The 25,178-nt window shown below is 43.7% G+C and overlaps 1 protein-coding gene across 3 annotated transcripts in view; it reads right to left on the minus strand.

Moving 5' to 3' along the window:
• Positions 1-25,178, minus strand: part of Astn2 (astrotactin 2) — an 833,116-nt gene that overhangs the window by 656,768 nt on the left and 151,170 nt on the right. The gene's annotated exons all lie outside the window — the stretch shown is intronic.

The raw sequence follows: 25,178 nt of genomic DNA on the forward strand, positions 1-25,178 counted from the left end.
CACGGTGTCTCTCTGAACTCCCTCTTCTTCATCCTCCTCTTCCACAGACCCCACCACTGGGTTTGGGCTGCCTTAAGCACAGGATGATTTCATCTTAAAATCTGATTACGTCCATACATACCTGATTTCCAAAGAAGGTTATATTTAAAGGGTCAGGATGGACATGAGTTTGGAGGGGATACTATTCAAACCCCTTTGCCAAGGAATGATATTGAGGTCCTTATTTAGATCTAAGCATCTCTGAAGTAATCCACAGTAAGTAAACTGAGGACATTCAGCCAGAAAAGAAAATGACCAAGATGGGAACTTGGGAATTTGGCCTCTTTCCTGTCCCTGTGGCTATGCTGAAGAGAGGAGTAGTGGGTGTATCCATTGTGGGAAGGCAGAAGAAGTACCCATGCAGAGGAATTCCACAGAGATGGCTTCAGACTGGAAGTCACCTTCCTGTCATAGCAAACTCATTCACTCTTTAAGACAAAGTCACAGCTTTCATATAATTTCCTTGGCTTTTCCAGAGAGAGCTGATCATTCCCAGACTTGCCTGACCCTGAAGACTACATGGGCTTTAGCTATCCTGCAGAACCATATCTCCAAGAGGTCTTAATCCAAGTCATTGGCTAAATCCAATGACTGGTATCTGTTTATAAGAGAAGGAGAGGGTGCAGAGAGGCATGGGGGAAGCTGGGGTCAGAGACTAGAATGGCGCTGTCACAAGCCAACCTGATAGTGCTGGCCTAGCACTGCCAAATCATGGTTGAAGTCCAGCAGGAGTTCACATCCCAGCCATGGCACTGTCTCAGTTTCTGATCACAGGAAGGTGGACTGTTTCTCTCTGTACCTCATTTTCCTCATCTGTGCCAGACATTACAAGCTGTAGCATCTGCTGTAGGATTACATGAAGCATTTTGCAGAGTGACCAACAAAATGGAAATTCTTGCTAAGAGTCAACCATGACTATAACCAAGGGCATGGCCTCTCTAGTAGTCCTCACCTCACTCCTTGGCACATATTTACCTACACGTGTGCCTCCTCTGCTTGGCTTCCCCCCCCCCTTCTTATTATATCTGTCAGTATAGCTTCCCAAAGCTCAGACTCTGAATCTGCTAAATCTGAGTTCAAATCCTAACACACTCTTGTAGCTGTGTGGTCTCTTCCAGGTTTCTTTATTCTGTGTCTAGAAAATGGGGATGACAAACAAATCAATCTCATGAGTTTGTACAAATAAACTAATCAATATATTGATCTGCACAGATTTAAAACCCAAATGGAAATGCACGTGAAATTTTGGGGAGATAGAAAAAGAAGTAGCTCCCTATCACTGGATGAGTCCAAGTAGCCAAGAATTTAGGGTGACTTTGTAAAGGGGCAGATAGAGTCAGGGAGAGTAGAAAAGGTGGTGAACAGAAAAGGGCAGTGGAAAGGAAGAGAGTTGGAGGAGGAGGGAGTAGAAGGAGGGGAGGAGAGAGGAAAGGGGCTTCTTATTTAAAGATTCCAGTACTGGTTTAATTCCATTCCTCAGTCCATTATGTGCATGAGAATCTCTTTATTTTGGTCACAGGCTTCTTTCCTGTTCCCTGTCCAGACTGTGAGGATGCCTACTGAGGCTAGATGTCAGAGGGATGCTAACTGAGCACATCTTCCCTCTGATATCAATGTCTTTTAAGAGCCCTTCCCTGGGAACCAACCTGAAAAGGGGATAGGAGGTTTCTGGAGACATAGAACTGAAGTAAGATCTTCACCCTGCCTCTTCATGGGGCTGTACAACAAAGTCACAAAAGCCATTCGAGATAAGTCTTGTTACAAGAGCAGCAGCCAAGGGCAAGTGTCCATTCCCAATGCCTCTGGGAGCCTTGCTTTACCCATCCTGGTAATGGGCATCATGGTGTTAACTTATTGCACTATTCTGAGGATTAAATGAAAATGTGCACTTACACACTCTGAGCAGGGTTAGAAGGAAATGCTTCTTCCCCAGCCTCTGGATTTGATCAGGACTAATTTCCCAAAACATTCTCTCCTGCCCATCCCCTTGCTCCCCCCACTGAGGCAGAGTGGATTTGGAAGGAGGTCTTGGTGCCCACAGCTAGGTCCCTTCACTCCCCACCTTCACAGTGGGAAGGAGTCAGAGTATTCCAGAAGCAGCCTTCTGTTCCACCTCTGCCACCCCTTCTGTTTCATGGGGACCATTTCCACTGGAGAGAGTGCCAGGCTCAGGGTGGGGAAGCGCCCATTTTTGCCACCTCCTCCAAATTAACTTTTTCCATAAACCAATACAAAATGTTAATCACATCTGCTTTGCTCCTTGTTTAAATCTCTCAATTTATGAGCCAGGTGTGGATAATATGGGGCTTTCACAACCCCGTGCCCATTACTTGTGTCCCTAGAAGGTTCTCAGTGAATTGTTCTTATTTTATACTCACTTGGAAACCCTATTGTCTATCCTTCTTCTGTAGGGAACTGTTTCTTTCTCTTCTGTTTCCTTTTCTTTTTCTTGGGACAAAGCATTTACCTTGTTTTCCTTCTTGATCCATTCAGTTCCAAAATTTCTCTCTAATGCAAGTAAGTGTGGACTTTTCCCTCCCTTCTTCTTCCTCACTTAGTGTGCTTGGTACTCCATGGACCCTTTCAATCTGTTGCTCCTTTCTTTAGCTCAGTGATGCTTCCTGGCATTATCCTCTTCCCACTTTCTGGGCCTGGATTTTCGAGCTCCAGCCTTTGCTATTAATAATGGGGTTGATAATTTTCAAAGCCCCTTCATGGGCTTCATCTTGTTTGATTCTTCCAACTACTCTGGGAGTCAGGTAAGGGAAGTTGTATTTTGTCACTTGACTAATGAGGAAAGAAGGGTATGGGAGGTTGAATGACTTGCCCAAAATCTCCTAAGAGGCAAAGAACTCCCTGGATCCAGGGCTGCATGTCCTTCTAAGAGACAGAGAGCAGCTGGGAGCTTCTGCTGATGCTACTGGGTTGAGGCTGCTAATGGGGAGGAGGCTGTGTCCAGCTCCTCTGGAGCACTGGGTCCTAGCTCAAAAGCAAGTCATCGAGGAAAATTACTGGACTTAAACCAGCATCAGGCACAGTGAAAGCCAGAACGTGGGAACTTAATCCTTTTAATGAGATTTTGGGCAGGTCATTCAACCTCCCATACTCTTTCCTCATCAGTCAAGTGGCAAAATACAACTTCCCTTACCTGACTCCCAGAGTAGTTGGAAGACTCAAACAGGATGAAACCCATGAAGAGGCTTTTAAAATTATCAATGCTATTTACACATAAATAGGTGTGTGTGCTCACATACACAATATTAAAACATGCTCTCAAACTACTGCTATGCTACAAAGACTGAAGGCTGATTAACAGGTTTCTGCTCATCCTTCACCATCCAGTCGAAATGTCTTGCTTTTATTTATTTGACTCAGATCCTGCAATAATTGATTTGATAGATTTAAACAGAAAACGAAAGAGTCAAACAAACAAACAAAAAGGGGCAGAGAGGCATCTGCTGTGAGTGGCGGGCACTGAGACTGAGCAAATAAGGCAAGAGCAGTTTGTGTTTTCCATCTATTTTTACTCTGGATTATTGAAGCTCATTCAGGGTAACTGTGGGGATAATGACCTAACTCTGTAAATTTCTGTTTCTGTAATTTTTTGTCAGCCATAAATTTTATATGCGTGTGGGTGTGTTCATGCAAATTAAATGCACAATTGATAGGACTCTTCTATTATAGAATGCTGTTTAGATCTGTATTATGAACTGGAGATGCCTAAAAGACACTATCTGGACCAGTGACTCCCCACCAAAAATGTTAATACATCATATCTTCTGGGCAACAGGATGGAGTTTTGGGAGTGTGTTGTATGCAAAGGCTGGGCAGCAGGAAGGGCAAGTTAGATGAGAAGGTAAAGACTATGTAACCAGGCAGAGGGCAAGAGGCCAGAGCCAATCCCTCCACGCCCCACACCAGAAAAGACAGCAGTAGTACCCAGCTGCCTGCCTCCAGCCTGAGAAGGGAGCCGTAGGCAGGCACAGATTGTTTGGGTTGGAGGGTAAAACTAATAACTCAGTGGAGAAATATAGACGTGCTTGGCATTCAGACCACCTCGTCATGATCCCCTCTCTTTTTGCTCCTCCATGCCCCTCCAGTGCCAGCGAATCCCTCCCAAACCTGCCAAGTGCCTCATACCCCTCACACCATGCTGAGCAGATGCTCAACTAGGTGGGGGAAACCCAGTGGAGGCAGACACACTCATCTTTCTAAACTCAAATCCCACTTTCCAAATGTCAGAAATCCATGGGAACACAGGTGAGCTGACGTTGTTAGGATTATGAGTGCTTTTGAACACTTCCCTTTGAAAATGTTTAATTGGCAACCCATTTCTGAATAAAAATCATAAAAAGAACTTAGCTGTTCCAGTTCAAATGAAGGTTGAGAGTCTGAAATTCTAGAGCTCCATGGAGCAGACTAGAAACACAATAATCTCTGTTTTAGCAAAGGGGAACACCAGGACTAAATGAGGACAAGGCCTTTGTCTTAGGCCCTGGGATGTCTTAGGCCCTGGCTCCTTGGTGGTCAATTCAGAAAACTGCTTACTGATGATTCATGTATTACTGATTTCCAGGGTTTTAGGTAAGAAATTAGTGTGTACTGTTTTGCAGTGTATTAGAAGAAAAAGTGCTAAATCCCATTTTCAAACCTATTGCATGTCATTCATTGGCAATGACAAATTATATTTAGTTAAATAAATCAGTCCTCACTGGAAAACTGCAAGGTTGCTGTTAATATACCTATTTTGCAGGTGAGAAAACAAAGAGGCTAAACAATTTGTTCCCGGTTACAATATTAATTTGTACCAGATCCATTATTGGAAATCAGACCTGTAAGAATCACTAGAAAAATCTGACGGTTTCTCCTGCCCTCCAGAAAAGTCTCCTCCCATTTAAAAGTGCATGACTATCCACAAACAATAGAAAACAAAACAATAATATTTCCACAGCACTAGGGTTTTAAAGGCTGTTCCTCCTAGTACCACATTGGAGCTACCCTGCATTCCACGGCTGGACTACATTTCATGGCTGAGGGGTTCAGATGTTTGTCTTACACATAAATAAATTTCAGCAAACTCCAAAGATCTCACAATCAAGATATTTAATATCTCAATGCAATATTTTTAAAAGAATCATAATCAGTGCATTATTGAGCTTTGAAGCAACCCTTTAAATTCTAGGTTCACTAGGAGTGAGACACTCATTACCTTACCCTAGCCTGGTCTTGAGTGTGAAAATAGGGAGAAAAATGTATTTTTGTACCGGTTTTACAGATAAGGAAAGCAAATCTCAGAGACAATCAATAACATTTCCAGGAAACTAAAGGCAGGTTTTGAGGATTTGAACTCAGAGGACTTGAACTTGTTTTAATCTACCTGTAGGCCTCTTGACTCCAGGGAATGCAGAGATATACACGTGATGAGGTTGTATGAAGAGATGTCCCACTGGATATACTGGAACACTGAGGAACAGCCACCAAATAAGTTGTCCAAAAACCTGGGGCTATGTGCAGCAAAACTTGGAAATACACAATTCAGATGGAATTCCATATCCCATACCACCTCCCACCATTACCAGGTTCTGAGTAATATGCCAAACTCTGAGGTGCTGAATGAGACCATGGACAGCCACAGTCTTGCAGAAGTATTAATGGGGCTCTGTGGTTACTGCCACCCTGGGGAGGTCACAAAGTCTTCAGTCCTGGGCTGGAGAAAGAAGGCTGGAAAGACTCTGGCACTGGATGGGCACTGAGAAAAACTCCACACTATTGGTTGGTTGGAAACTTGTCCAAAAAAATGTGTGTGGAAAAAAAAAAATGTCACAGCATAGGAGAAGGAGCTTGGGGTTGGACATGGGATCCCGGGGGTACACCTTGGCTCCCCAGAAGGAGGGGAAAGATTTTTATTGATAATGATGCCCCCACTCATTTTGGGGTACAGGAAGGGAGGAAGGGAGAAGCACATTGGAGACTCAAGCCTCCCCATGCTCTGGGAAGTGCTTCCACTGGTTCCCAAGGATTCCCACAGAACCACAGACACCGGTGACAAAGGGGCTGGATTCCCTCTGAAGATTCTTCTGATGAACAGTGGGGCATCACAGATGTAGGTGACAGAGACAGAATTGAAACCCAGGTCAGCTTCACCGGGAACAGGGCGGGGGCTGATAAGTTACATTCATCAAGTTCTTGCTCCTCCCAAAGCCTCACCTTCCCCATCTCTAGAGGAGGTTGAACTGGATGACTTTCAAGGACCCCCCAGTGCTAACATCTTACAAGTGTATGCACTGATCATTCCAAAGTCAGCACTGATGCCACGAGCTCACAAACTCCTTGCTTCTTGGTGGTAGAGAAATCTAGAAAGAACTCTGGGAGACACTCACTGATTTACATCTAGTGACTAACTGAATAACTTAAGAGAATGAACTTTCTGCTCTGATTCTCAGTTTAGTCATCAGGGCAACAGGGATGTCAGTAACCACCTCCGAGGACTGTTGTAAAAGTTAAAGAAGCTAATAAATATATAACCTTCCTGGTACTAAGTGGTAACTTAAAGTCATTAACTATTATCCTTGGAGTTGCCAAGTTGCCTCCCTCACAAGTAGAAATACACAAAAAGGAAAAAATAAAAACATGCTCTGTTTACATTCAAATTTAAAATTATTTCAGTCTTTTCCAGCTGAAAGATATTCCATTACACCCAAGTATGAATCTGACAAAGAATTCTTCATAAAACCTTAGATACATCAATTGGTCAATGGGGCCACGGAAGCCTTGTTTTTTTCTAAGATCTCACAGAAAAAAACAGCAGCCCTCAGATTCCTGAAACTCAAGCTGATCTTGTTAGGGGACAGACCAATGCAAATGGTGAGAACATGAGGTTAAGAGAATAATTCTATAAAATGGACCCATCATATTGACTCCCATATGCTTTCTTTTCCAAGAAGCAATTTACCTGAAGCCCTGCCTGGCTTATGTAAACAGGCCATGTCATCTTCTCAGCAAACTATCTGTTATTTGCAGGACAAAAATAATGTTGATAAGAGGAACTCATGTTACCCAAAAGGGGGAGAATTTTGTGACCCTTTTCATAGACCAGATCCTGAAACTCAGGGAGATAAGGATGATTCCTCCTAACCATGAAATTTGTAAGAATTTATGGTTAAGAATCCAATTAGAATTTGTCAGCGCGGGCCAAGGTGACCTAGAGTTGTCGTGACAGTGGGGAATTGAAAGTCTGATGTCACCCTGCTATCAGTCAAAACTCAAGAAGTGGACCTGGGTGGGATCTCTGAAAACTTCCCTGGGATCTCCAATAAATCTGGAGTGCAGGAAAGGCACATTGTCCCTCTCTTCTCTGAGAGGACACACTTTTTCCCTTGAAAGTATCCCCTTTTCCTTTGGCTATCCCTTTTATAAACCCACGCCCATTACTCTGAATGACATGTCTGCAATCTTTATGATTTGATCATAAGAATTGGAGTTCAAAGGCGGGGTCTTTGCATTGCCTCAGCTTCCTGGTGGGCCCCAGTTCTGTAACATTCTTTTCTCTACTTAGGTAACCAACAGTCCCTGTCACCTTGGCAGACAGCATTACTGCAGGCAGCCCCAAGTCCCTGCACTTAAAGCCACCAGTGTTTCTCAGGCATCCCCCAAAGCCAAGCACTGGGCAAGGCACTTAGGGCACAGAGATGGATAAGAAGAGGCCCCTCCTCCCCAGGAGGTTAAAATTCATGGAAGGGAGCAGAAGGAGGCTGTGAAACCTGTTCACAGGTTTCCCTAATAAGATCCTTCCTTGCTCCTTTGTTCCCTCTCTCTGTAAAAGGCCCAGGGAAGCAGACAGATGTTGGCGACATCTGGGCCACTGTTGTTGGGCAGCAAGTGGCTCTGAGCTGCCACTAGAGAAAAGAAGCTGTTAGTGTTAGGAAGAATAATAAAGAGCTAACATTTGCATAGGGCCTCCTCCTGTTTCCAGACTCATTCCCCCCTCCATCCCATCCCCCACTTATTAGCATAAGCAATGCAGACAGAAGCTCCCTAATAGCAAAGGAGAACCATTTTCATTTCTCACAAAAGTGATGCTTCCAGCTCCAAATCACAGAGCTCACAGGGGAACTAAGGGACAAGCGGTCATACGGCTGGTGCTCAGGATTTTGCAGGGACCAAGTGTAAAAATAAATGCAGACCTTTCTCCAAAGTTGAAGAAAGCTTTGGGTACACACTGGCTACTAGGTATAGAGTCACGGTATGCTGGCCTCTTCTTTAATTCTTATAGGCTCGGCATTACTTTCATTCTTTTTATGGATGCACAAGTTGAGACTCAGAGAGTTTAAATAATCTATCATGGGAATACTGATGAGTAAAATGACTGGGTGTTCCAGTGACCTAGGAAGAACTGAAACACCAGATTCCTTGTACTGTTCTCCCCTCAGACTGTGTGGCACACACTGATAAGTGGCACAACCAGGACTTCAATCCCTAAATCAGTCAACTCTGGATAGGATCCTGTGCCTGAAGATAGAGGGGGACAAGGGAAGTCCTAAAGGAGGAGGAACTAAGCTTTAAATCTGTGTTCTTCCCAGACAAAAAAAAAAAAAAAAAGACCTTACAGCCTGAAGCAATGGCGTCAATGGGTTATGTGAGCAAGTTCCCAGAAGATGAGGTTGGTACATCTAGAACAGAGTGAGGAAAGGAAGAGGAAAAAGGCACAAGCCTTGGATATACTGCGGAGCCAGACAGCAGAGGGCTGAGAGGTCAGGAGGACAAGAATTAAACAGAGTGGTTGCAAATTCAGAACAGACTCTAGAGCTGCCCCCAGACACACCCTGCTGCCTTGCCCTGGGCAGATAAATCAGCAGGGTTCTCTGGGAGTCACTCCAGGGGACTTTCTTCAGTTCTTCCAGCTGGGGACCAGTTCTTCTTCTCTGATATAGATTTTGGATGGGTTTCTTGAATTTATCAGTCTATCCTCCATTTTGAGGATGAGGATCTGGAGCCCAACAAAAGGAAGTGATTTGCCCAAACTCCTGCATCACCCTAGGGCTCCACTGAGGATCCAGCCTGGGCTTTCTGCCTTCCTATAGTATATTATTCTCTCCGCCTTGTTTTCCATACAATTACAATGACAATTCTCCAGCATGATGCCCACACTCTCTCCCTGACTCTGGAGTCCCTTGGCAGTTCTCCTTTCCATCTAGCTGTTTTGGACTTCCTCTTTGTCTACCCTAAAAGAGCCACTACAGATGAGAGGGACGAAAGGACAGTTCTCTCTATGCCATCTGCCTTTTCCAAGCCTAAGGCCATTCAAAGCCAGTGGGACCATCAGCTCTGACAGGAGCGGAGACAAATAAACAAAACTCCACCGAGGTGAATTTGTCCTTTTGATGCTTTTCAGAGTTGACACCGTGGCTCCTCAGAGTGTGCAGGATTCATGAGTTGCTTCTAATGGATTAGTTTGGCTATGCTGTCAGCTAGGAGGGACGTTGACAACTGCTCTCCTATGATCTGGGGGTACCTTCTAAAGGAGCCATCGTGTTTCATTCGAGCTGGAGGTCTTTTTGACATTTGTATCCCTGCAAACAGTGAGCATCTCCTGATGGGGGAGGCCAGAACACAACTAACTGCCCAGCACATAAATGAGGACAGGAACTGGCTGTAATAAAACAGACAATAGGGAGTGGTAGAAACTGGTAAATCAGAGGCCATGTGATCTTCCTAAAGGGCTATCTGCTACTGAAATCCAGCTGACTGTTACCAATGAAGAGGGTGGACAAACTTAAACAGGACATGCAAAAGTCCCACACATGCAAACACACACCCACCATCTTTGTTTTCATATGAAACTGACTTTCAAGTTTGGGTTACCATTTTTTTTTTTTAACTGGGTGGCCCATTTATGGACAGAGACTCATCGGTGGCCTAGATACGGTCTTGGGATCCCAGTTTACAATCTCTGTTCTATAGGGTCCAATTAGTTTCATTTAACTTGGAGCTAACTTTGACATTCGCATTACTATAAATCCTCTTAGAGCGTGTTTCCCATTTGGAATGGTTCCCCTGGACTTAGCCGACATCCTGCTAAGCATTCCTATAGATCGCTGGACTGAAAATTGGCAAGTTTCCACCTAGAGGCTGTAACCTATAAATATATCTCAAACTTCCATTCCTTTTACACTCTGCTGGTGGATATAATTGAGTTTCTCCCTGTACCAAATGAGCTCCAAGTCTTTAGTACTCGATGTGCTTAATGGAGGAAACTCGGGAGGAGGCTGGAAAAGCAAGAATAACATGGAAACGGAACAGGGATATGCTGGTTGGAGGTATCATAAAGGTTTTATCACCTCTTGTTAGAAGACAAAAGCGTAAGTAATGTTATCATCTTGCCCTCTGCGTAATAAATGTTTTATGGTACCCTGCCTGGTTACATATATATAGGTAGCCTTGGAGACATGGTTGAGGGCCCAGCCACTGCCTTGAGTCGATTCTCAAAAGGAGACAGGAACACCTAAGGATGATTGGAGTTGATGCTCAGTTGGAAAGTCTGCTCTCTCAGGACGTAACTAGAAGGCTGCCCTAAGGGAGCCCCGCAATCCACATTATGTGGTCCCCGTTGGTGTGCAGAGCCTGCCAAGTACTGCTGGCACTGCCCAGAGCAAAAGCAGGTTTCAGAATCCCCCAGGGTACTTAGCACTCTGCATTCCCTTCTGGTTGGTTCTGCAGGGGGAGGGTTCTGCCCTAATCCCAGGCTTCTATTTTGCTTATTGATTCATTCTTTCATTTATTCATTCATTCAATAAATACTGAATGATCCATCGTCATCATCGCCGTCCGCATCAACGTCATCACCATAATCACCAATGTAATTTATTTAGAGCCTTCAATTTTTCAGGCAGCCTGCATTTGCGTAGATAATTGCCAACAATTCTTTCAAGAAATCTGTGAGGGCATTATTTCTATTCCCTTCTCCTAATAATGAAACCAAGGCTCAGCAAGGTCATGTGATATGGCCAAAGTCACACTTCTAAAAGGTGGCAGAGCTGGGGTGTGAGACTAGGTTGTCTGACTCCTGAGCTTGTGCTATGCCTAATATTCACTGTTATATGTCAGAAAGTAATTCTTTGATTCTCACAACTGAGAGCAGATCAAATTATCCTTATTTTACTGAGGGGAAATAGAGTCTCAGACAGGTTAATCAACATGCCAGAGGCCACATAGCCAGTAAGAGGTTTTTCACTCCAAGGCCAGAAATGCTTAAAATAGAATATCATACCCATGTCTATGATTCCTTCAGTGATAATGACAACTGTTATAATCCCAGAGGTTATCAATTATTGACGGCTCACTATGTGAGGCCCTAATAAGCCATTCACCCATTTCATTATCACCAAACTATAAAGTCAGTTCAACTATCTCCATAGTGAAGAAAAACCGAGCTCAAAAAATTAACCAAAGCTTGACCAAGGTACAACCTATAAATGGCAGAACCAGCATTTATACCCAGGTTTATCTGACCTTTATTCTTAACCAAAATTCTTAACCCTCCCTCTGGTGAGCAAGGATGACGACACTGACTCAGAGCAGCCGTGCTGCCAAATACATGGAGGTGGCTCCCAGGACACAGTCTCCCTCTCTGCTTTGGTAACAGATCTGGTTTCATTTGAACTGATACAGCCCAGCTGACAACTGCATCCCAGGGGACCACATTCTGGCCAATGAGATACAGGTGCAAGTGTGAGCAGGGGCTCTCCAAAAAGTCCCGTAAAAGAGACTGCTTCATCTGAAAGCACTCTTCACTCTCTTTCCCTTTCTCTCCCTTCCTTTTATTTGGGACTTGAACATGCAATTGATTTTCCTGCAGTCCTAAGGTGAAGTTGGCATATCAGACCTGCTTTTCTTATCGTCAGACTGGTTTTCTATGAGAGAAAAATCAATTTCACTTTTTAAAGCATTATGATTTTGGCTTTTATAGTGATATGCAGCTGCACCTAATGTTAATGAATGCAGATCTGCCCTCAAGTAGCTCATAGTCCTTTAGGAGAGATGGATGTGCAGAAAGCTGATAATTGTGATGCAAGCAGAAGGTGGCTATAGCTTGAGCATGTGAGGAAAGAGCTCCATTCATCCTGCTGTGGCCTCCACTGGTAATGGCCCTGATAGCAAAATCCACAGGCCAGGGCGTGCTCTCTGTGTAATGGCAATGGATAAGCTGCCCATTATGAAAGGCGAATACATCCATTTCAATTAGATGTGCCCAGTGCTAGGATTGTAACCAATTAATCCTGCCCATCTGAAGGCTGATTAGTTGGAATATTTGGGTGAATGGATAATAACAGGCTAATAAGCCTGCTATCAGAATGCCGCCGCACGTCTTTTTTGACACAATATTTCAGATGCATTTGCAGCATCTGTGACTAATCTTCAAGTGGCGGGAGGCCCAGTTTGCAGAGTGGCAGAGGGACAGGGCTCAGGGCCTTTGGTGTCTCAGCAGATGGAGCCTGCTCCTTCTAGTCCTCAGCTTCTGTGCTGGGATACAGGTGGCCAAACTGCTCCTCGAGCAGTCACTCTCTTTCAGAAGATGGAGACCCCGTTGCAGCCTAGAAGAGTGAACATAGGGCTGGGAGAACAGAGGTCTCAGCTACGATTTCAGTCCACCTGAATGTACTGGGTGATGTCAGCAAGACCCTCTCCTCTGTGCTATTCAATTCCTCATTTGTGTAATTCCCAGGAATCTCCAATGAGCCTTCCTTTTGCCTCTCGGCATTAACACCACACGTTCCCCTTGCCTTGTACATTCTCCCCCACCACCCTCTGCCCAGGTAACTTCTTTGTGTTCTTTAGGTCTCTTCTGCCTTCTGAAAATCTTCAGCCACACCTTAGCAGGCCTCTGTGTTACACAATCTTTGCTTCCTAAATTCTAGTAAATATTGCACAAATATTTACGAGCCCACCTCCCCATTCAATTCTAAGCTCCCTCATGACAAAGGTCACAATCAATTAGTTGCTTGCAGCTGCACCCATGATGCCTGGCATAATGCATAGCAAAGAAAAGACAAAATAAAAATATGTTTGCTGAAACCTTATTCTGCCCATTCCACTGAATTGAGCAAGAGGAAAATAGAATTCAAGACTGAAAAAAAAAAATCACTTTGCAAACCTCTCAATTGATATACAAATGTGAGGAATTAGGAGTAATGAAAAAGACCTTGAAGGTACAGAAAGAAAGCATTTCAATTCTTCTAAGAGATTCACACTTGCTGAATGTGTCACCAATAATTACTCTGGCTTTTCCTTTCCCCATTTGTCGTAATTAAGATGTAGTGTTTTCATTAGAGGAGAAACCAAGGCCTAGGGCAACAGCAGTCAGGCAGGGTGCAGATCCTGGCACCAAGGAACACCAGTTGTGTGGCCCAGGACAAGTCACGCAGCCCCCTTGCTGTCCAGCTCACAGGTTGTTGTGAGAATCAAACAGAATTAATGTGTGTAAAATGGCTTATAATCTGTAAAATGCTATGGAGGTGCCAGTTCAATAGCTTCCTGCCAGCATCTTTCCTGAACAGACATCAGCCTTTTGATCTGTAGATTCTGGGGAAGAGGACAAGAAGGTGCCAGATACATTACTTCACCTACCTCGCGAAATATCGACTGAAAATCTCGCATGCGCTAGAAACCAGGGAATAAAAGGTGAATAAAGTATGCCCTTCCTTCAAAGTCCTTCCATTCTGACAGTCAAGTGGTGAGGTGGGCAGGCAGGGGAACAAATGATTGCTACATGACAAGGTTCCCTGCAGGGCTGTGAGCTGGCATGGAAGGAGAGTGGACACTGGCTATGAAGTGACTGACCTGACTGAACCCTGAAGGAACATCTGGAATAGGAAAAGGTGCATGGACCCCGTCTTGTGAGAAATCCTGAACCGGAAAACAACCAGGCCCAATTTACCAACCAAAAGAACATTCTAGAAAGAGGCAAGGAGGCAAAAGCACTGATAAGGCAGACCATGACAGGAGGCTAGTGGAGAAAAGAATTCTGTAAAGAAGAACGAGGAAAAACTATTGTAATAAAATAGGAGAGAAAAATAAAAGGGAATCAGGCAGGAATGTTAATTGAAAAAGCAAGGGGAGAATGTCTAATAAGAAACTTGTAAAGATAAAGACAGGAAAAGCAAGGATGAATGGCTCGCCTCCTTATCTCGAAGCCTTTTGAGGCCATCCACTGCCTGCACCATTTATCACTCGGGCTGCCCTCCTGGCTGTAGGACAGAAACCTGCCCAGGGTGACTGCCTGTCACTGATGAAGACGGAGGAACAGAGGGACATGGATTCTGGTTTTGAATTTTTAAACATTTATTTATATATTTTTAAGCTGACACAAAATTGTACACATTTATGGGGTACCGTATGATGTTTCCGTACATGTACACTTTGTGTAATATTCAAACCAAGGTAAACATATCTATCTCCTCAAACATTTATCGTTTCTTTTTTGGTGAAAACATTCAAAACCCTTTCTTCTAGATTTCCTGAAATACACAGTATACTATCATTATCTTTAGTTATCCTACTGTGCAACGGAACGGCAGAACTTATTTCTCTATCGAACTATAACTGAGTGCCTGAAGATAAACCTTTCCCCGTCCATCCCTCCCAAGACATGGACTGTGATTCTGGCTCTGTTACATCCTCAAGGAGGGTCAGCCTTTCTGCTCTGAGATCCCGCCTTAGTAATAAGGAGGTCACTACACCTGCCTCACAGGTGAGAGGGTTTCAGGGATGGATCATTTTTCCCTGATATAGTCCTGGCGTAAATCTGGGCTTTTCATATATGCAGAAGCAGAAAACACGTGCTCCCAACCAGGGCCAGCAGCCCCTTCCTCCAAAATGAGGCAGAAATGCAATTGGAAGGCAGTGGACCACCACACCTTTATGGGGTGGATCCTGAGACCTGGCTGTGCAACCTTCCTAGAAATCCCCTCCCCCCTCACCTCATTTTGGAAGGGGAAGCAGAGGAAGAAGGCTATGGAAGTCTCAGGCACCTGGCATGCTGCTGTAGGGTACAGTAGGCATTGGTAAGACTAATCTGTGTTGTGTGACAACCTTTTTATTCATGTAAAGCATGACTCATGAGATCTTTTAATACAGTGTCTCATTTGTACCTCTCAGAGACCCCTGCCCTGTGACCTTACAAATCTCAGCATCCAACAGAGAAGGAAAATGAGGCCCACAGGGCCGCAGGTAGATCCACTGACGCTGTTTATCACCCTACGTGTCAATTGTGCCAAGAGCTGGCGGAAGAATATGATGTAGTCTCTGACCTCAAGGGTTTCCCTGTCCTGCAGTTCAACAGACAGGATGAGGCCCCCTGACAACACCAAGATAAACGTCATTATGGAAGTAAGCTGGGGCCATGCACATTCTTAGGGCATCACACAATTTAAACATTAGGGAAAAGGCCATGAGAGACTAAGCTGAAATCAGAACTGAGACATAAACAAGGAACACAAGCCACTCTGGCTTAACTAGAGTCAATTAAAAAGCAGAGTGAATGCTCCAGGCAGAGGCAGTAGTGTGGGTATTAGTGCCTTTAACATCACGGGGCACCGTACATGCTCCAAGAAGTTCACACTGTCTAATGGAGAGGCTAGGGGAGGGGCAGAAGACAGAGAGTTGCATGTTTGCATCATAGCGATTCTTAGAAATGAGGCTGTGGAGCTAGGTTAATCCTCAAGGGAATGGGAGCCCTGGGAACGTTGCAAACACAGATGTGTGTTCAGCAGGGGCTGTCATCTCAGCCCTTCTCCAGGGCTGCTGAACACGGACAAGAACAGGTCTACGGTGATTGTACTCTCTAAGGACAAGAGCAAAGTCTGTGCAGTTTCTGCAGAGTTTATACCATCATGTATTTGATCTAAAAGCAGAAAACGTGGTGTGAAGTACAAACCTCAGACAGCCCAGTGTGGAGAAGATAAAGATGCATAAAGGATCCTACTAAGGCTCTGTATTTAACTCCAAGGCCAGCAGCTTCCACACCGTCTCTGAACCACCCCACGTGGTACACCCTAGACTTCACTGAAGCTACATGGACGATGGGGCTCACTGCTGATAGGGAGGTTTTGGGCTCTTCACTCTCCAGGACTCAGTTTCCCCACCGGTACCCTGGGACGATCGAGCCAGTTGTTCTTTTTGGTTGCGTCCACCTCTGGACTATGATGAATCTTCCTTTCCACTGTCTATTTAAAACGTGTGTTCTCATGTCCAACTTCCAGAAATAACATTTGTGGGAAAAATAAAGCACACAGCTACAGTTTGACAACCCCTAACCACTGAAGTCCTAGCAAATTCCTCAAGAGATACTTGGAGAAAAGAAGAAGAAAGGAAAAAAAAAACCCAATAAAATGCAAAAGGAGGCAAAAGAGAGGAAAAGAAAGCATCAGCGGTAAGTCTGTTCTCCCGTCTTAGATCCTAAAGTCACAGAGACCACGGGCAGCTTCTTCCTGTCCTTTCCATTTCCTCTCATCTCTGCCTGCCTGCAACCTGTCCTCTTTCCTTCCTCCATCGAGCGCTTGAAATGGAAGGCTTTAGTTCTCACTCTGCTTCTCCTTTCCTGGATTGTCCAAACTGGAAAGCCATTAAGATCATTTGCCCAGAGGTTTTCAAACTTTATTTTTGTAGCAGAACCCATTGTCCAAATGAAATTTTACACTCAAGGCCAATACACACACACACACACACACACACACACACACACACAAATGTAAAAGGATAGTCTCTCTAAGAGGGAGGGCAAAACAGTAGAGGGCAAAACAGTCGGCATGTTTTGCCTCTTTATCCTCCACCACCGTCCCCTTGGCCCTGAAACACGGCCACAAATCCCTAGGGTTCCAAGGAGCATGACTTAAAAACCACAGACCTTCTCTCTCTCTCTCTCTCTCTCTCTCTCTCTCTCTCTCTCTCTCTCTCTCTCTTTCTTATTTATTTATTTATTTATTTTTAATTTTAAAGATGGAGAGAATAAAGCCAGATGGAAAAATGGCAATTACTCAGATTGCACAACTGGAAGACAGCTGAGCTGGAACCCAAATCCAGGTCCCTGGACTCCCAGGACAACATGAGCATCTCTTGTCCTGTTGCCGTCTTTGTCCCAGCCTGTTGGGACTTCAGACTTAGGGGCTCTTAAGGTGGTGTTCTTCCCAGAGAATGTCACTGGCTCCTCACCACTTTCTTCCTTTCTTTAGAAACCAACTCACTAACCACCCTCACTCAGTGCCAATACTGCTTTTGAAAATGGATGGAGGAGCAGATCCATTGCTGCTGCCCCCGCAGGGACATCTGAGTCAAGAAGGCTTCCTATCAACTCCCCCTTCCCCAACCACCACAACTCTCACACACACATGCCCAGCTGTATTCCTGGCCTTCAGTGAAGGAGACATGGAAACCGGCAGGGCCAGCGATGGAATGCAAGTCAGAAGACCAGGTCTACATGCTAATCCCATTCTTTTCCACCTAGTCGATCTTGTCTGTCACAATTGCATTGCCCTTTGGGGTTCCTCCCAAGAGAAAATGGAGACAGAGGCTTGATCATTTGTAAAGTACTTCATACATACAAGGAGTGATTTTATTTGATAAAATTTTCATCACGTCTTCTCGGTCAGGACATTTTCATTAGTTAACACTTAAAAATTATTTCCATTGCTCTATTAATTTATCAATGGATTGCTTTTGTAAAAATTGTTTCTAGCCATTATTTGATCCTGCCTTCTTCCCAAACTGTTCACTCACTCACTCATTCATTCAATCATTCAAAAAACACTCAGGGAGTGCCTGCTATGAGTCAGACTTGACTCAGATGGCCTCACAAAACTCAAAGTCTCAGGAGAGGCGCAGACACTGTCAATCGTATAGACAGTGCCACCGAGGGAGGACTTAGAAAGAGGGTAGCACATGAGACCACTCCCCAGCCTTGGGGTGGGAGGACCACTAAAGGCTTCCAGGAGGAAGCAATATCTCACTTACTACCTGAAAGTGGAGCTGAGTCAATCAGGAGAAGTGAGTAGGTGAGGAGAAGACAGAGGAAAACAATGAGTTACCCAGATAAAGGGAAGAGAAGGTAGAAAGAGGATGAAGGGAGTAGGGAGTAGTTAGAGATGAGGTTGAGTCAGGAATAAGTGTGTGTGTGGGGGGTGGTCAGAGCATGAGGATTCTGGGGGTGAAGCTAAATGTGGGAAATATCACTTATTTTAAAATAAGGGAGCTACCTTATTTTATAGAGGAGATTGAGGAAAACAGAGACAAAGTGACTTGTCCAAGATCATAAACTGAAAGCAATAGAGACAGAATGTCAGTCAGAGCCCTGTCCCCTGCCTGGAACCCTATTTCTCTGCTTCTCCAGATACCTGCAAGATTTGCTCACCTCACTTGTGACTCCAAGCAAAGGCTACTTTCTCAGAGAAGTGCTCCCTGGTCATCTTTTAAAAAACAACCACCTGTCATTCTCTATCCATGATCTTACTTCATTTTCCCCCATGATACCATTACAAATCTGATAATATAATATGTCATAAATTTATGCTTTTGTGCATCATCTTTTTCTCTGATAAAAACATAAGATCCACAAGGATAAGGATTGGGTCCCATTTGCTCTGTATCTCTGGTGATTATTAAGGTGCCTGGCATGGGGAAGGAACTCAATAAGAGTTCAATGAATATATGAATGAGTGAATGAAAGAATCCAATCCACATACAGCCTTTGCTATGATAATGTAATATTATGTTCCTGTGAGAGATGGGGAGCCTCTGGCCCCTTAGTTATTATTAGGAGATCAACATGATGGGATTTAGCTTTAGAATATCCATGTAAGTAGCAGTGTGGAGAATAAATCAGAGAAAAGCAAATCCGGAGGCCAGGAGAACAGGGAAGAAGAGGCAGCAGCACTGATTTTTGCCAGAAAAGATGATGGTCTGAAAGACGTAGTGGTAACAGGGTGGAGAAAAAAATTTCCCAAAGGATCGAATGCCCCAGGCAGACCATCAGTCCAAGTTGGGGACCCATTAAGAGACGAGGTCAATCCCAAGAAGGCAGAACTATTCTCATTTCTGAATATTAGACAAGAAAATGGCTTGAATAGCCTCTCAAATTAAATTCCTTCAGAACAGTCTTTGATAAAATTACATTCTCTAGAGGATGGAGGATGTGTCTTTGGAAAAGGAAAAAAGGTTTGTGCATTGTCTAATGATGATGGGGATGAATGTCTAAATCATATGGAAGCCAAAGCCAGGCTCACTTGATAGGCAAATTTCTCCAGGAGGATGGAGCTAGATACCTAAGGGACTACTGGCTGCTACCTGGCCAACTACTTCTCCCTTCCCACTCTGTGCACTTACATACTGTCTGTGGCCAGACCCTATCTGTGGCTCAAAGGTGGCAGTTTTCATCTCAGCAAAGCCTGGATAGAAATTATGAAAATGCTGTAAATACCTAAATTAATTGCATTCATTCAGTCACTATTCATTCATTTAGTCAACCAATTCACTGGAAAGTAATTCAACTAGTACTGTTACATATCTCAGTGTGCCAGATGCAGCACTGCCATCAAGGACAGAACAAGGATCAGGACAGAGACAGTCTCTGTCCACACAGTGCAAATGGCCCAGGATTACCCAACTATGTGCTTTCCACAAGGCTTTTTAAAAAAAATGAAATCATCACTACATTGTTAGAGTCTTTTATATTTGCCAGGGACTAGATATGTCTTGTATCATTTAATCAGCAACTCTATGAGGCTGTTATCATCACTCTCATCTGTCAAATAAGGAAGCTGAGGCTCAGCAAAGTTTAGGAATTTGCAGAGATACAGCCTGCAATGTGGAAGCATGGATTAAACCTGTGTCAGGGTTTTGCTAAAGCCTTTTCTTGCTCCTCTAAAGTCTTTTGTCTTTGCAGGCATTGGGGTCGGAAGTCAGACAGGCATGGAAGGACTCCCAGCATGAATAGTGCTCTATGAAGCACATACAACAGTGCCTGATTCCCAGCAAATGCAATATGATGTGAGCTGCCATTGCTGCTGTTATTATCAATTAAACACGTGACTTCACTTCTGAGTCCCAGCACTCTCCCCTGTGAAATGGGAACACAAATGCATCGTGGACTTTTGAGTGAGACTTTTGATTTGTCTAATGATGACATTTGATGAGAATGACAAAGATAGAGTCCAGCTTGCAGCCTGGCACCCTGAGTGGTCACTGGCAGCTGCATCAGAGCCCCAGACCATATCATGATAGATGGACACTCCTGCACCCCTGGAGGGTAAACATCTTCCTGGTCACAGGGGAAGCCCCTTGATGAGGTTTTCCTTTTTTCCCTACCTGAATCTATTGATTCAGAGGGCCAGGGCGGTGGAAAGGCAGTGAAGTGTTGAGTCCTGAGACCAAGAATAGCAATGCCTCTGAGATGCCCTGTGGCAATCAGGGCCCCAGGCTAAGGACTGTTTCAGAAACTCTTCCTTGTCCATCTCCAAGGCTGTCTCCCTCCTGCTGACAGGCTCCCCGAGGCTAGAGAAAGAGCTGGTATGGCAGGCACCCAGCCACTCCAGTACAGTTGGTCACTGCCACCAAAGGGGAAAGAATATCTCCATGTAGTTAGGGTCCACTGTGGCAGCTCCTGCATCCATCTCTGCCTGTCTTCTGCATTCTTATTCTCATCACACCTCCAAAAAAAGTCATGGGTACCTCCTCCATTGAAAAACAAGGAAATGGAAGCTAGGGAATTCCAGCAACAGTTAACTGCTCTATCCCTCTAACTAGGCAATTTCTGATGGCCGTCACTGTGGCCATAAAAGGGGAACCAAGACACGATGGTAGGGGAGATGCTGGGTCTGTGATGACATTCTGTCCTAGAATGAAGCTGGGGTCAGTCTCAGGGCCACTGATGTTGGAAATGCAGGTACCTGAGTGGTTCCTATGCCTTCTGTCCCCCATCCCCAACCAGCCACACACCCAGAGTTCTTAGCTGCCTAATAGCTTCATATGCCCCTCTGAGGCTACAGCTCATGCCTGCCCACCTCACCTGCCCGAGCAGCCTCCTGACATGCTCAGGGAGCATGGAACTGTTGAGTCTAATGGAGGGTTGGGGCTGAGGGTTCCAGGGCTGGCTTTGTTTCTCCACCTCTTTGAGTCTAAGATTTCCCCCTGCCAAATGGGTGTATTAATAGTGACTTCAGAAGAACAGTGTGAGGAATAAATGACAAGAGGCCTGAAGCATGTAGTAGATGAGCGATGAGCGGTAGTAGTTCAGCATGAGGGGCAATAACAGTAAAGGCAATCATTTATTAAACAGTCACTATGTGCCAAACCCTGTTCCAAACACTAAAGTAGTGATCAATATTCTGAAGTAGCACTTACTTTTATTATTTATATAATAATATTATATATATTACATATATATTACACATACTTTTATTACTTATATAATATTACTATATATATATATATATATATATATATATATATATATATATATATATATATATTGCTGCCACATCTTTGAAGGGACTACAGTAACGAAACCCAGTGCTTCCTTGGCCATTTGGTTTGCCCGACAGAGCATCTGTGAAGGGTACACCCAGGGTAAGAAGATGGGGAGGATCAAAATGGGAATCAATTATGGTACCTGTCTTGGTTGGAGAGCTTAGTGACAACTGAAGCAAGAAAACAAGTGCATTGCTGAGTAGTATGACCTAAAGCAGGAACATTTAATTCATGTGCCATTGTAATAAATACATGGGGTTATCCAGGCATGGTGGCAAGCGCCTGTAATCCCAATGATTGGGAAGCCTGAGGTGGGAGGAACACAAGTTCAAGGCCAACCTGGGTAACTTATCAAGACTATCAGCAACTTAAAACTGCGAATGTAGCATCCCTGGGAAACACCTCTGGGTTGGATCACCAGTGCCAAAATAAATAAACAGTAAATACATAAATACACATATAAGTTGTACATGCATATGTATACATATATAATTGACCTAAAGTTTTCATACACACACAAAATTGCTGTTACTACAATGGATCTATGCTAAAATGTTCTGTTCTCTTCTGGTCTATTCTACTCTATTCAGGTACATTCTGTTCCATTCTCTTTGGTTCTGTATCATTTTCTATTCTTTTCTATTAGAATTCCTTTGTTCTGCTCTCTTCTGTCCCTTTTCATCATATTCTGTTCTTATTATATAGTTCATTCCATTCTATTTTGTCATTTTCTATTTCTCTTAAAAATACTTGCTGTAAGCCACTAAATATTTCATAAGTGATAAAATGGCTTTGACCCATCTTCTAAAATCTACTGATTTAAAGAAGCTGGCTTTGGTTCCTCATGGCCAAGAAATTAAATCTTAACTATCTTAAATGTATCTTAAATGTAAATAGTGGAAATTACTCTGGTTGAAGAGGGATGGGGAAACAGAACTCTTTGGTTCCATTCCAGACCCCTAAAAATTGGTAAAGACTCTTTATGGCTGATATTAGATATAAAGAGTCACATTTCTGGGGAAAACATATTTCAGAGAAAGGATGGGAGAGTTTTAAAATTTTTAATTCCTAAAGTTTATTTGGGCCCATTAGGTGTCAGACCCAGGCAAGGATGGAGACATAGCAGGAAATGAGAGGATCTATACCCCCACTGAGGTTATACTGGATATGTACCATGTACTAAAGCCCCTCCTTACACATAGTACCACATTAAACCCCCAGACCCCTTGAAAGACTGCATCTCACTGATAAAGCAAGAGATTCAGAAGTAGCCTAAGGTTATACATGAATAATGTTAGAGCTGAGATTTAACCAGATTGTTCAAGCCCAAATACATTACTTATAGGTGGGAACATCTGAGAAAGACAGACTTTGGAAGCATATATCTAGAGATATCCACTTATCCAAGGAACAGCAATTTGGTCTGAGTTAAAAGGGGATTGCAGGATTGGCTCCTGGTTACCTGGGCATCTGCAGCTGGTACAGTTCTAGAAATACCACTCTGGAGGGGAGCAGAGGCTAAAGGGACCTAGTAGTTGTTGAGTTGTACATGCACCACACATGTTGGCCACTCATTCAGTCATAAAACCTGTCACTTGTTAAGCACAAAGAATTCCATCTTCAAGATAAAGCAGCTGAGGCTCCATGAGGTTAAAACACTCACCAATATCAATGAAAGAACTTAGACTTGAACTTGTGTTTCTTCAAAAAGCCTATGGCCATCCCACCAAATCGTGGTGTCCCTTGATTTAAGAGATAACAGTAGAATATCTTGATTGCACCAAAATAGCATGGAAAATGGAGAAGCAGGAAATGAGAAGAAGAAGTTGAAGGAGAAATAAAGAAAGAAGAAGAGAAACAATTGCTACTCTTTTTCTCATGACTACAATCATCATTCCCTCACTACTATTATAACTTTCATTCTCTTACTTTCTAAGTGAGCTTCACATTTTATATCATATTTGATCTTTGCAAGAAGCCTGGGAAAGTTGGAGGATACATAACTTTCCATGATTTTTAGAGATAAGTAGACTAAAGTTCAGAAAGGTTAAGATAGGAACAAATAGTTAAAAACATCGAATGGAATCCAGTCCAAAAGATGCTTAGGTTAAAGAAAGAAGACTTTCCACAATATTTCCTGAGATGTTTTATAACACCACCCAGGGTAAGAAAACATTTTTTTTAAGTGGGACTCTGTACACAGACCCTGATCCCCACCCTGACCCACGTGCATGCACACCAGGAGTAAATGAAAAAACAGTTTGTGCTTACTTTTTATAATGTATTCTGATATCCTCTGTTTCATTCCATTCCATTCTCTTTCACTGCAGAAAATGGTGTCCTGATTCATTAAATGAATTTAATAGCTCACTAATGACTTACAGACTGCATTTGGGGAAGGAGGCTATTGTCCTTAGGGCAGCTTGAAAACCAGTTTAAAGGATCCAAAGGAATCCAACATAGAAGAAAAAACAGACTCAGCTCCACCACTAGAGATGGAAGAACAGCGACCAGAGGGTGGAAACTGCATGATCACAAATTTTAGGTCAATGTGAACAGGACTTTCTCCATAGGTAAAACTGTCTAAAAATAGAAAGATAATGTTGGTAAGTAGTGAGCTCTCTAACACCAGAGCCATGCAAGCTTAAGCATGAAGATCTCTTGACAGGGATGCTGTAGATGGAATTGAAGGTGACCTCTAAGCTTCTTTCTAGGCCAGTAACACAATTTAATGTCTTTTTCTCTGCATGACAGCAATCATCACAGGAAATTTTGGCTTTGATGTCAGAGTCAGAGGACATAGAGGAAATAGAGAGAGCCCGAACTCTGGTTCCACTGGTAAGCTTGGGAAATGATTTACACCCTTCTTCATTCTCAAAAAAAAAAAAAAAATATGAGAAATGAGGAGTAAAACAGCAAAGGAATCAAGACATTAAAATAAAAGACATCAGAGAAAAGACAAGATTTGTTCTAATGTTGTCACTGTGGGACAGGGCTAGGCCTCATTCACCTTAGCTATACAAGTAGGGATACAGCCAGATAGCTCGCTCCAAGGACTATTTCAGTTCTCAGGTGCCTAGGTATATCTTGTTGCCTTATTCCTAGGTCCCTTTGTCACTATCCAGGATGCCAGCTCAGCAGCTGAGGAAGGTAAGAGGAAGAATGGAGAGTGGCTCAGGCTTTCCTAAAGGAGGAACTATCATGGCCCACCCCAGGACATGTGCTGACTTAGAGAGTCTCATCCCATCAAAGGCTTGGGTCGTGGAGTTCAATTCATTAATTTTGGTGGAGGAGAGAGGCTGACAGGCCTGGTGCTGACATGAATAATGATGGATCACCAGGAGAGGGCCCAGCAAAATCTGCAGCTTAATCAGACCCAGAGAGTCTCTGTGGGCATTAATGTAGGCCAAGTGCTTTCCAGCCAATCAGACCCCATTTCAATTTAATGTTGCAAATTGTTACTACGCAGCTAAGCCTCTCAATGCACAACTCAGACTCAAACTGGGTTACTCCTCTGTTCCCCTTTCCTTCTCATTTGGCAGCACCTGCCTGGTCATTGTGTAACAGGCTACAGCAAGGGAGGTGGGAAGAGTGGTGGACACAGGGCTTTGCAAGGGAGTGGGCAC

Source organism: Urocitellus parryii, chromosome 4, assembly GCF_045843805.1.
Source record: "Urocitellus parryii isolate mUroPar1 chromosome 4, mUroPar1.hap1, whole genome shotgun sequence".
Classification (NCBI taxonomy): domain Eukaryota; kingdom Metazoa; phylum Chordata; class Mammalia; order Rodentia; family Sciuridae; genus Urocitellus; species Urocitellus parryii.